Here is a 12493-nt window from a genome sequence, read left to right as displayed (position 1 = left end):
GCGTGTATGAAAGAGTGGTTTCAAACAGTAATGTGTTACACAGCAATAGTAGGGGTGAGAATGACTTCTAGAAAGAGAGCTGACATGCATGATTGACTGTTTCACTCCTTAATGGATGATAGACATCACTGCTCAGATTGATCTTACAAGCACAGGTCTGCGTATCAATTACCAATACTGATCAATTAAGCTATGGACAGAAAACAGGAAGAAAAAAACTGTTACATGTCTACATTGTGATCAGTTAATTCTACTCATGCAGAGATGTATGTCTCCTGCTTGAAAGGTTAACCGTTTCTCCTAATCAGCAGGGACCGATTTGAAAGCAAAGAAGAGTCCACAACATAGAACAACTGATAATGCTCGCATTTTGGAAAACACGCGTTCATTTTCTTTTTCAGCTGAGAAACACAGGAAAAGTTCAATATGCTACTTTCACGTCTGTATGCTTAATATGTAGCTACAAGCAAGTTACCAATTTTACTTTGTAAACAGGGGGAAACAGCTAGCCTAGCATACAGGGCCTAGCATCAATTACATGTCAGATATTTAGCTTCAGAGCTACTTGTAGGTGGATTTTGTTACTTTTCTACCAAACCAAGCTAGCTGTTTCCCCAAGTTTCCACTTGTTGTGTTTAGCTTGGCTAACTAAATAGAATTGGTCCCATCTCTCAACATGGATAATAAAGTTGGTTGAATGGATGTTTTGCTTTGCCCCTTTGCACTGCGTGTGAGCACCAGTGTCCGATCAAATTTAAAACTGTTTGTTTGCACTTACTGATGTTGTTTCTTCCTTTCTAGATCTTTACTCATGTTGTTCTTATACTCTCTAATGTATTCCACTTTGGATAAAAGGGGCTGCTAAGTGAATTGTAGGATATTATCAACAAAAGTGTTACATTAAAAAAATGAGAGTTTAATTAAACAATATTACTGGTAAAATGAGAAGTGACTTAAGTCTAAATGAATACAAAAAGAGTCTTGTGAAGCATCCACAAAAACTGAGTGAAAATAATGGAATGCAACCAATAGAAAACCTGTCAAATCTCAACAAACAGCTTACTTCCCTGTGTTAGCCATTTCTCAAGAAAACACATAAAATATATTTTCCGTCTGAACTGTTTACATGCTAACACCTGGTCCTGAAACACAAAGGCAAAAATCTGGCACCCCAGTCCCAAGCCCTTGAAACCAGTTCACAACAAACACATGCACATTTTCCTACTTTTTGTTTTGATGGCAACTTGAAATCACACTTTTTTAACCCCAGCTCGCACAATTCACCACATTTGGCACAAACTTCATAGCCAAAGTCCGTTGTGTTTGTGTGGACAACAATGTCCTTCAAAACGCTGCAGTGAAAACCATCAATTGGCCACACTGATGACTCACAGGTGCAAACACTAGTCACTTAATTGGTCAATTAAACATCAGCACAGGGGGCCGAAGGTGAGCTCTCATGTTTTAGAGATGAATGGATGACAATGATGCAGAGAGATGCAGAGGCAGAGGATGGTCAAAATGAGAGGAGGAAGAGGACAGTCAAAAGAGGAAGAGTGAGCAGTATCTTGGATGAGGTTTGAACCACTTCAGTAGAGGTGCTTTTCTTTTTTAGAGAAAAGCTGGGCATTTATCTTTCACTCCTATTTTCCCTACCTGTGAGAACAGGCAAGTTAAGTACTGTTTGTTAATGTTTGTTAGGCCATCATATGGCTTTCTGGAATATTGCATTAATGATGTACTTTATCTTAAATGACAGGCTTTAATTTATTACAGTCAACAAATATTAATGAGAAAACATTTTAAACATTATTCAATTCTTAGTATGTTACAGATTTTCCGCAAAATCCGCCCTAGCTGTTCCTCAAATGCTTTATCCTCCATCTCTCTAAAGCTTACAAGCTGGGGGGCAGGGTGGACAAGCCTATTCAATACCTAATACGTTGTGTGCCGCCCATTAAAAAACACTCCTAAACACACAATAGGACCCATAGGCCCAGGTGGAAGTTTGGTGTAAGTGAAACATTCTCTCTGTTTTTGAACAGTACTAAAATAGCACCTTTCAACTTGCTTCCAGTTCAATCAGAGTTCTCATAGTTCATATAGTGAAAAGTAACATAAAAAATTCCCTATACATTTCCATAATCCACCCCCTTTTTCTTTCAATCAATCAATCAATTTTTATTTGTATAGCGTCAACTCATAACAAGTGTTATCTCGAGACACTTTACAAAAAGAAGGTAAAAGACCTTACTCATTGTCTGTTAACATTACAAAAGAGCAGGTAAAAAGACCTTACTCATTGTTATGTTACAAAAAGCAGGTAAAAGACCTTACTTATTGCTATGTTACAAAGATCCGGCCTATCCATCATGAGCACTTTAGCAAAGCAGCAAAAGTTACAGTGGTAAGAAAAAACTGCCTTATTAAAAAGGCAGAAATCTTCGGCCGTATCCCCGGCTCATGACGAAACAGTCTTCACAGGCCTAGACTGCGCCGGGCTTGGAAAGGGATAGGGTGAAAGATGGGATAAGATGCAGGAAGAGGGATAGGGAGCAAGGGAGTGGGGGGAGGCAAACCGTCCGTCTTTGTAATAACACTTGAAGCACGTGTGTCCATTTGAATCAATTCCATCAACGGTATCAAAATATTTGTGCCCTTCCTTTGCTGAAATACAGTGCCACAGAAACTGCTTTAACATCTTATGGGGTCAACATCAAGGTCAAAACATGAGATGCCATGACTGTGACTACACCAACATTATATTCTGGTTTAGCTTATGACCTCCAGGACCCTGAGGCGTGCAGGTAAGATTGTTGCCACCCCTCTCACCTCGCACATGGACTGTTTGAGGCTCTCCCCTTTGGTAAGAGGCTGCGGTCCATCAAGACCAAAACCTCACGCCACAAGAACAGTTTCTTCCCCTCTGCTGTCAGCCTGATGAACAATGTCCCTGCCCTCCCCCCTCCCCTCACATAACACAGACTCTCATCACCCCCACAGTCAGAAAAACATCACAAACAAGTAAGGTGAATTCTGAAACTGTTCTTTATGCGTTACATTAACGCCCACTGGACTTTAAATGTATTTTCTTTACATGCACTCTGTGAGTAGGTTACATACACTGTAAGATTTTTTTTCTCATATGTATAGTCCACTACACAGCTCCTACATTGCACCTTTTGTACATTTTGTGTTTTTTATTTTTTATATTTTACATTCTTAAATTCTATTTTATATATTGTAATAGCTTCTTATACTGTATTATTTAAGTTGTTGCTAGTTTTGCTTTATTTCCTTGTTAATTGTTTAGCACCAATACACCAAGTCAAATTCCTTCTATGTGTAAATGTACTTGGCAATAAAACCCAATTCTGATTCTGAAAATAAATGTCACTTATATTACGATATGCATTAACTCTTATTAACATAATGACATACGCCCTAAAACTGAACAAACACAACCTACCTCTGTTATTCCTCAAACCACATTGACCTTGACCTTGAAATGGTTGTAATAACTATATTTAAACAAAACCTGTTGATGGCCTGTTAAAAACTTCATATGTGTAGGTGTGGTCCCTCTTCCGATCAGAATTGTATCTCTTCTTCAGGTAGCTAACATTTGGCTAGTTATTGATTTTGAGATAAAAGTTGTGAATATATTAGAATAAACTCGGAAATGTAAGTAAGAATAAAGTCATACATTTATGAGAATGCAGTAATAAATTAACGAGATTAAAGACGTAAATTTACAATCAAAAAGTCATACCTAAGCTGCAAGAGAAGCAACTTGTATATTTGCGAGCATTTATGAATTTAAAGTCATACATTTATGAAGATATAGTCTTAAGTTTACAAGAATAAAGTAATTATTTTAGACTATTTTTTATTTTTTTCTCTCAACTTATTTACAACAAAGAGGTAGGCTTTGACAAACAGTCATGTTACAGTTATAACTATTCCATAAAATATCTTCCTGCCTGGTACGGTCACTTTATTTAAGAATTTAAGATTTAAGAATTACCTCTCAAAGATTGGAGCAGGCAAAATGTGGGTTTAACCACAAAAACCTCTGTCTCAATTATTTACTGATAAGACAAGGAAGAACGCATGTATCCTAACAGATAACGCCTCTCTTCTGCCAGTTTGAGCCACTGAGCTCTGGGAGGCGCTATAGAGTCCCTCTGGTAACTAAAAATGTATTCAAGAAGTCATTCATCCCAAGTGCAGAAAATATCCTTAATCTTACAACATGACTGATGAAATCTGAACCGTATGAACTGATTTTTAATGTGTAAACCTAGCTGCTATGTTGTCTGGGCTATTGACGACCTGAATGTTTTTAAGCTGTTTTATGTATATGGAGAGGCAAATTTCCACCTCTAGTGGACAATAAAGATTTCTTCTATTCTATTCTATTATGCTCATATTTATAATATTATTGAGAAATGTATAGTGCATGCAAACAATGAGTCTTATCTAATAGTAATGGCGATACTTAAACCACACCTGCATTTGAGGATTCTGAAACTGAGCCAAGGTGATCGAACAGAGATGGATAGAGTAAAGACCTCGGGGAGCAATAATGGTTGTTCTCAGTGTGTTAATCAAACCAATTCCTCTCTTCTTCTCCTCCTCTCCTCCTTTTGTTTGTCTTTTTCTAGCACCGAGCTGGTATCTCACTTTCTTATCAATACTTTTTTATCCACCTGCAACACATACACTAGGTAGAGACAGTTTTTAGGGAGTTTGGATTTTTGAGTCCCACAGTATGCACTGTCTCTGGTTACCACAGGATACAGATTTGTTCATTACAGTGGTCTCTCAGCATGTGGAATTTGTGTCCAACGAACAGCCACACGCATCTTCACATCTTCACATCTCTGAAAGGAAATGTTTCTGGGGGGTATTCAGTACATTTTCAGGTCTTTGCTATTTTTTTTATTAGCTTTTATGCTCAAATTAACCACATATGACTGCCTAACACCTACTCCCATAAAATGAGTGTCACATGCACAAAGTGAAGGAATGAAAGCAAACATTGCCTTTGTAAAGGAATACTACTTTTCATGCTTTTTTAGCCCATGCATATCAAATGTGTTTCGGCAATTATAAAGCATAATTCAGGGTGGAGGGAAAACAGAGGAGCTACTCTTGGAGGCAACCTTGCCAATTAACTTTCTGCTCAGATCTCAGCGCCTCACTGGAGAGGTGCTAGGCTACATACCACTAAGCTAATTTGTGCAGCAGGTCTGTATTAAATATATGCATGAGGCTAATTCAGTTAGTGTCGTAGCCCTGTAGCTGTGGTGAGCACGGCACTAGCTCCCATTAGCGATGTTTCTGCCTCCAGTGGAAATCAACACAAGTCGAGGCAGACGCCGCTTTTTCTTGCATAAAGCAAACAAAATTAAATTTAGTTCGCTAAATCAAAGTGCAGAGGCAAATGTGGGTATCTCTCTCCCCCGCTGTCTCTCCCTCTCTGCATGTCTGTGTGTCAGTCTCCATCTCGCTCTCCGAGGGATAAATTACTCCAGAATCATAAAAGTACGAAGAAAACATTCAGAAAGAGAGGAAAAGATTTTTAGTCAAGTGGGATTCCCTTCTCCCTCCCAAACAATCCCAGCACGCTCACTGAGATGTTGGCTTATGTATTCCTAACGTGTTCGGAGTGTTTCTCTGATTTTGTGTGTCAGTTTGCGCATGTTTCCCTGCATGCGTTTACAGCATTTGTGTGTTCCAAATCAGTCCAAATCTCACAGGAGAAGTCACAATGATTTGTACTAAAATAAATGTCATGTTTTTTCTCCGATGTGTACAAAAAAAGAAGCAGATCCTGGAAGCGTTAAAGGGTATTATTTTTTATTTTACTCTTAGATGAGTGAAACTGGGCCCCAAAACCTAATCCAGACAAAAATAACAAATGATCTACTTATATAAAATGTTTTAAATTCACAACATGACTATGAGATGGTCTATATAACAATGGTGTTATATGGGCCTGATTTAGTAAGGAAGGTGTTCAAATTTGAAATTGGCGGTTGCATTTCATCATGCATCTATATGTGAAGGCAATTATTTAGTGGTTTCTTAATTGTCAAACACAGGTTCAGTGTTGTTTATCTGTGTACAAGAGAGAGAGAGCTCCTACAAGAGTACCGCAGAGCAAGTCTGAAAAAAGAAAGAAAGAAAAAAAAAGGCAGCTTGGCTGTTCCTATTGAACTTGACCTGCGGGCCAGATCAATGTGTGTTTGTGTGTGTTCTGTGTGTGTGTGAGAGACAACCCGTGTGTGTGTGTGTGTGTGTGTGTGTGTGTGTGTGTGTGTATGTGTGTTAGTAGCTACGTGAGTGCGTGCTGCCAGATCAATGTGTCTCCATGTGCTGTGGAATGAGAGAGCACACTGATTACCCAGGGGTGGGAGGAGGAGGAGGAGGAGGAGGAGAGGAGAGGAGAGGAGAATGAAAGAAGGGAGGGAGGAAGGGTGGGGAGTAGATGAGATTGAGCCAGGGACAGTGCTGAGACCAGGATCAGGAGTGAAGCTCAGATCATTTCATTTTCATTTTCCCTTCATTTCACTGCGAGCCGAGCCATGAGTCGGTGCCTTCCTCGTGGACAGGGAGCCAAAATCCGATCTGCAGCCAGATGGCAAAGATCTGCTGGGAAATCCCAACACAATCTGGGAAGATTAGGGGTCATTGGTCCGTGCTCCTGTCTTTCCTTTCCTTTCCCCTCCTCTCTTTTCTTTTTTTTCTTCTATAAAGCACCTGTACTGTTATAAACCTAACCCAACCAGAGAAATGTGCAGACATAAAACTGAAGGCTGTTCACAGTATGTCTTTATCATTTTCTCTCTGTGTCCTTGCCTCCTCGCCTCTGTGTCCTGCCTCTTTTTTTTCTCCTTCATGTTTTCATCCTTAAGAGTATGGAGGACTGCACCCCAATCCTCAGCTCTGCAGGGGCTCCTCTCATCTCTCTCACTCTGTGTCTTTCCTGTCACGAGCAGTTCTGTTTGCAAACCCCTGCCCGTGTCCAATCAGCACGTAGCCAGTGTGAAGTGTATCCGTGTGTGTGAGAGGGGAGAGAGACAGAGAGAGAGAAGGAGAGCAGGGAGGTGGGAGGTGTTCTGGGTTTCTTTTTGATGGGCTATGTTTCTTCTGTGATGTATTTTGTATGTGTATATGCAGCCTGTGAGAATTGTAGCCCACGTTCAAACTGTAGAGGAATGTTACAGTGTTTGTTATGTGTGCTGGAGCATGATGGAGTCAATTCTTTAACTTGGGAGAGTAATTCCATGTCCAGATTTTTCGTTTAATTCTAGATTCATCATTGAAGAAAACAAAGAACATGTTAGTACGGCATTACAAAAGACTGCTCTGCAGAGCATCTGCACTTAAAAAGCGGCATTGTGCCATTCTTTTTTTTTAACTACAGTGAGCTTTGACTTCCAAATACTCCGTCCTTCATGATGCCATTGCAACATTGACAAGGTGTGAATAGTATGACAGTGCCAGTTTTACAGCAGAGAGGGGTTGGGGGAGGAGATCTCTTGAAATTAAGTTACTTCACTCCCAAGCTTGGCAGAGATACGGTTCTGGATGCCAGGTTATAACGTTTGTATCGGTGTTCTTTAAATTGTATTGTGACACATAGCATGGAGTTTGCGTTCTCATAGGTTGGGTAAAGCTGAATTGTCGGCTTTTCTTCTTACACGCAATGCTAACTATACTGTCCAATGTTTAGATTCAAAGTGTAGGGACTCTTGTTGGGGTCAAACTTTTAGAAATCCTACTCAAATGGACTACTCGGTGTCGTACAGACTGGGACCACCTCTGAGGTGAATTTAGGTTCGACTTTACATACCAAAAAGAAGAGAACTCTGGACATCCTTTTAGCTGCCCACTTTGAGGTCTACCAAGGTTTGAGGTTGTTAACTTGTATCTGGACAATGTAATGGGAAAAAATATATTAAGCAGATGTGTGAAAGTCATTCTGTTGTGAACTGTCTGTGACATTAAACTGCTAAACTGCTTATCTCCTACAACAGAGCTTGTCAATATTGTTGTTTCCTCCTTGACATGTCTAAAAGGAGACTTCATTCTGTCTGTCATTTGAGCTACACTGCAGTGTGGTCACCATGATGCACTCTGTACAGTTTCTTCTTCCTGCAACTTCTTGCAAGAATAAACCCCACAAAGACGATTGGTTTTCAGTCTTTATTCGTATTCTCACTAAAATATTTCCATTACAACATTTTTACAGAGGACGTTTAGGATAAAGATGTTAGCGTGTGTGTCAGCACTCAAACGTGTGAATCTGAAGATCCGGTTTTAACCTGTGTGTAAGTGCATAGAAATGAATTGCATGCATGGGTTAAAACCAATAGTTAACGTTAGAAGAGAAAGCCAAATAGAATAGTCTTTTGTGTGTTTTGTAAAATCTTGTTGAGTGTTTAAAGAAGTTGTACCGTTAACTTGAATGTTGTGTGTGTGGGGGAGGAGGGGGGTGTTGTTGCTCTTAGTCATTTTTTTATGCAGTGAAATTGTATTGTGTAGAAATATTGTTTTTTTCTGAAACGTTGTGTAAATTATGTTGCTGTGATTTGATAAACGGTGTTGTGTTTTCTAAAAATTCACAATGTTTTCAACAGGACGTGAGTTTTTCGTTGTGTTTTCTGAAATGTCATTGTGCTTTGACCACCAGGGCAAAGCCGTTGATACTACAAGTTTTGACTTTCAAAAAGGGCTATGATAATTTTAACAGCAATGACAGCTGATTAGTGGTGAGAGCATACTGATGAGAGGAGCGCCAGTCATCTTTTGTACTGCCTATAATAGAGTCTTTACATGTTTATAGCATTGACTGTATCTTATTTACAGTAAATGCTTTATGATGGCTACTTTGTTGATATGTTGAATAATGAACGCACACTAAAATGCTCTAATCTGCTTAAACTTCCAAAGACTCTTTAAGATAACATTAATCTAAAATGAACTAGGTCACTCATCACTTTGTTTTACTGCTTTTATTGAAGGTCTTATGATGTGTCGCATGTTGCGGCTTTTCCTTTTTGTGAAGTGTTTCCATTTCTGATCTCAGAACATCACACACACTCTCACACTCACTCTGCCCTCCCTCTGTAACCCGTCTGTGCAGCTCTACCTCAAGAGGAAATTGAATTGGAGATTTGACCCCACCTGACATGAGGCAAGCACCATTGATTTTTATAGGAACATGAGCCATCGATACTGAAATTGCTTTTGATTCTGTGTTTGTTTCCCCAGTGAGCGGTATGACCCGGATTTTTGTCATCCCAGTCATCTTTGTGACATATTTTCAGTGGAAAAAATACTAAAATATTGCACTGAAAGAAAAACAACTTAGACTTCAAACTTCATATTTATGATCCATATGGAGCTATGTGAATGTTGTATTTTAAAAATGTCATCCATACAGGTAAACAGGTTGACATTACCAAACCTCAATTCTCTTATAACCATTTTGCCATTCTGGGGTTTTCAATCATATCACATATTATGTCTCAGCACATAAAAAACTATCATGTGCACAGACTGAATGTAAAGCAGTCAGCAACTATTTTAAAGGTAAAAACTGGAGATGATTTGTATTCTGGAGAACAACACCTACAATGACATGGTTCAAAATCATTTCTGGGCCTGGCAATTTTTCTGAAATGTGAGAAAGGGGATCTTAAAGTTTCCTTTTTATGAATGGGATTCTTAATTATCTCTCTGCACTTATTTAAACACCCCACACTTTACACTTATCTTGTTATTGATTGCCATATGAACATTACAGTAACACTGCAAATATAATACAGGCTCCAAACCTTGGCTGGGATCATATAAATTTGAGTTGATAGCTATTGCTGATGAATAATATGACTCATTACTGATTTTTGTCGGTCTGTCCTAACCTGCATGTGTGCATGAGGCATAAGCAGTGTTTTTTTTTTTTTAATGTTAACATGTTCACTGTCTTTTACTATAAATATTTTACTATATATTTTAACTATATTGTATATACTATATATTTTACCCCCGCATTTGAACAAAAAAACACATCAAGCAACAAAAAGAAAACTACATGAAATATTGGAAGAATAGACTCAAATGGGTAAATCTAAATGTTATCTAACCCTAAATAGAATCTACACATTATCAAATAAGCCTGAGCATGGTTAGAGAAATCCTAAACTAAGAAAAGTCCTGACAGTGGGTAAAGATTCAGCGAGCACAGTCTGGTTGTAAAGATAGGTCGCTACAAAAAGAGCTGGCCAGAGGAAGACAGCCTCGCTCTCAGTGTGACACCTTACAGGTAGAGACAGAGCTACACTTCCTCACAACATGCACCAAATATCAGGCTGTGAGACAGGAATACTTCCCCATGACACACACACACACACACACACACACACACACACACACACACACACACACACACACACACACACACACACACACACACACACACACACACACACACACACACACACACACCTTGAGTTTGAACACACTATACAAACTCAAAAAATCCAATTTCTACTGGGAGAAAAAAAATGGTGAGATAATAGCTTCAAAATGTATCACAGCCTTTTAGAACGTCAGGACAGCCAGTGGAACCTAAGTAACACACACATCCACACACCCACACACACACACACACACACACACACACACACACACACACATCCACACACACACACACACACACACACACACACACACGAACAAAGCTACACACAAACTAACACACAATAACAATTGAATCATTACACATGAACATTACTGTATAAAACATTCGGGAGTCTTTCAGAAACAAATAAAGACTTGTTTCTATATTTATTTGTTAAGTTTTTTATTATATATTTATCTTATTACATCTTATTTTAATATCATAATTGATTATTATTATCATTATTACTATTGATTTGAACTATTAATTACTATTATTTTTGTATTCTTTGTTATTATATTCTCACATTGATGCCAATAAAGCTTATTGAATTTAATTCTAGGAAAGTCGGGGTAGGACAATCCAACATCCAAACTTTGTTTCTTCTCTTTTACTATTCCAATTAACACTCTGTGACCTCACAGATTTATCTAATGGCCATTTGAAAGGGGTCATGACCCTTACATTTGGGACCACTGACTTGATATTATTCTCACTCTAATTAATACAGACCGTAGTCATTTCCTGTGAAGGATAAGTAAAGTATCCATCCATCCATGTCTGCTAATTCAAGAGTGGAGATCTCTGTGTACAAAGAGGCAGATGCACAAACACACAAGAGCAAGACACATACCTGTGCCTTTACATTTAATAGCCACAACTACACAAAGACAAAACACACACAAACACACAGGCACACACTTACAGTCTGCTGATGAAATCCAGTGCACAAAGGCCGTGGTGCTGCATATTAATGCTCAGCTAAGAGCTCCCTGCTGGGCTTAACCTGATCCCACTGCAGCCCTGGGTTTGCAACTCTGGAGATCAACTCTGTGTTTTACCTGCAACACACACACACACACACACACACACACACAAACACACACGCACACACTCACAAACACCCTACAGAGTCCTGCAAACCTTAAGCTCTCGTTTGTTTTACGAGTGTGATTTTGGCTTTCAGGACAATTCCCTGCTATGACAGAACAATCCACAGCAACCTGTGTGTGTTTGTGTGTCTGTATGAGTGTTTATTTACGTGTGTGTGTGTGTGTGTGTGTAGCGTTAAGTACTGCCTGTAGCCAGGACTCTTTCTCTGTCTTACACATGCTGATAGACAGTCATATTTCCTGTGTTAACAAGCGTGAAAATGGCCTCATAAATCCAGAGTGGTTTAACAGAGCCCACATCAGCGACTAAACAAGACATATTATGTAAATAAAACAACACGCCATCAGTAATGCTGGCTCTCCGCCACTACTGCATCATAATGACTCAGTGGGAGACTTTTAGAGGAATACGGCAACAGTTTGATTAGGTGTGTTGTCGTACATAAAGGAGAGTGTGTGTTTAAGCCCTTAGACACACTCCTCTGCTTTATATTTTGATATTTCATCATAAGTCTTTATCTCAGCATGCTGTGCAGAGGTTTGCAGCCCGCCATGGTCCAATGATCTGTCAGCAGAGCACGAGGAAGGCAGGGCCAATCTACTTCCTTAGGTGTCACACACAAACACACACACCAGTCACACTGTTTATTAAAGGTGAAGGAGCGAGGAAAAGTGTGTGTATGTGTGTGTGTGTGTGTGTGTGTGTGTGTGTGCGTGCGTGTGTGTGCGTGTGTGTGTGTGTGTGTGCGCGTGCGTGTGTGAGAGAGCTTGCATATCATCGTAAAATGGACTCACATCACACACCAGGGTGTTCAGTGTGTGCGATGTGGTACTTTGCGATGTGAAGTCAGTGGTACTTTGATACACACACACACAACTGACACTCACATATTTAGTCACTCAC

This window comes from Labrus mixtus, chromosome 12, assembly GCF_963584025.1.
Source record: "Labrus mixtus chromosome 12, fLabMix1.1, whole genome shotgun sequence".
NCBI classification, from domain to species: Eukaryota; Metazoa; Chordata; class Actinopteri; order Labriformes; family Labridae; genus Labrus; species Labrus mixtus.
This window is presented reverse-complemented; position numbering follows the sequence as displayed.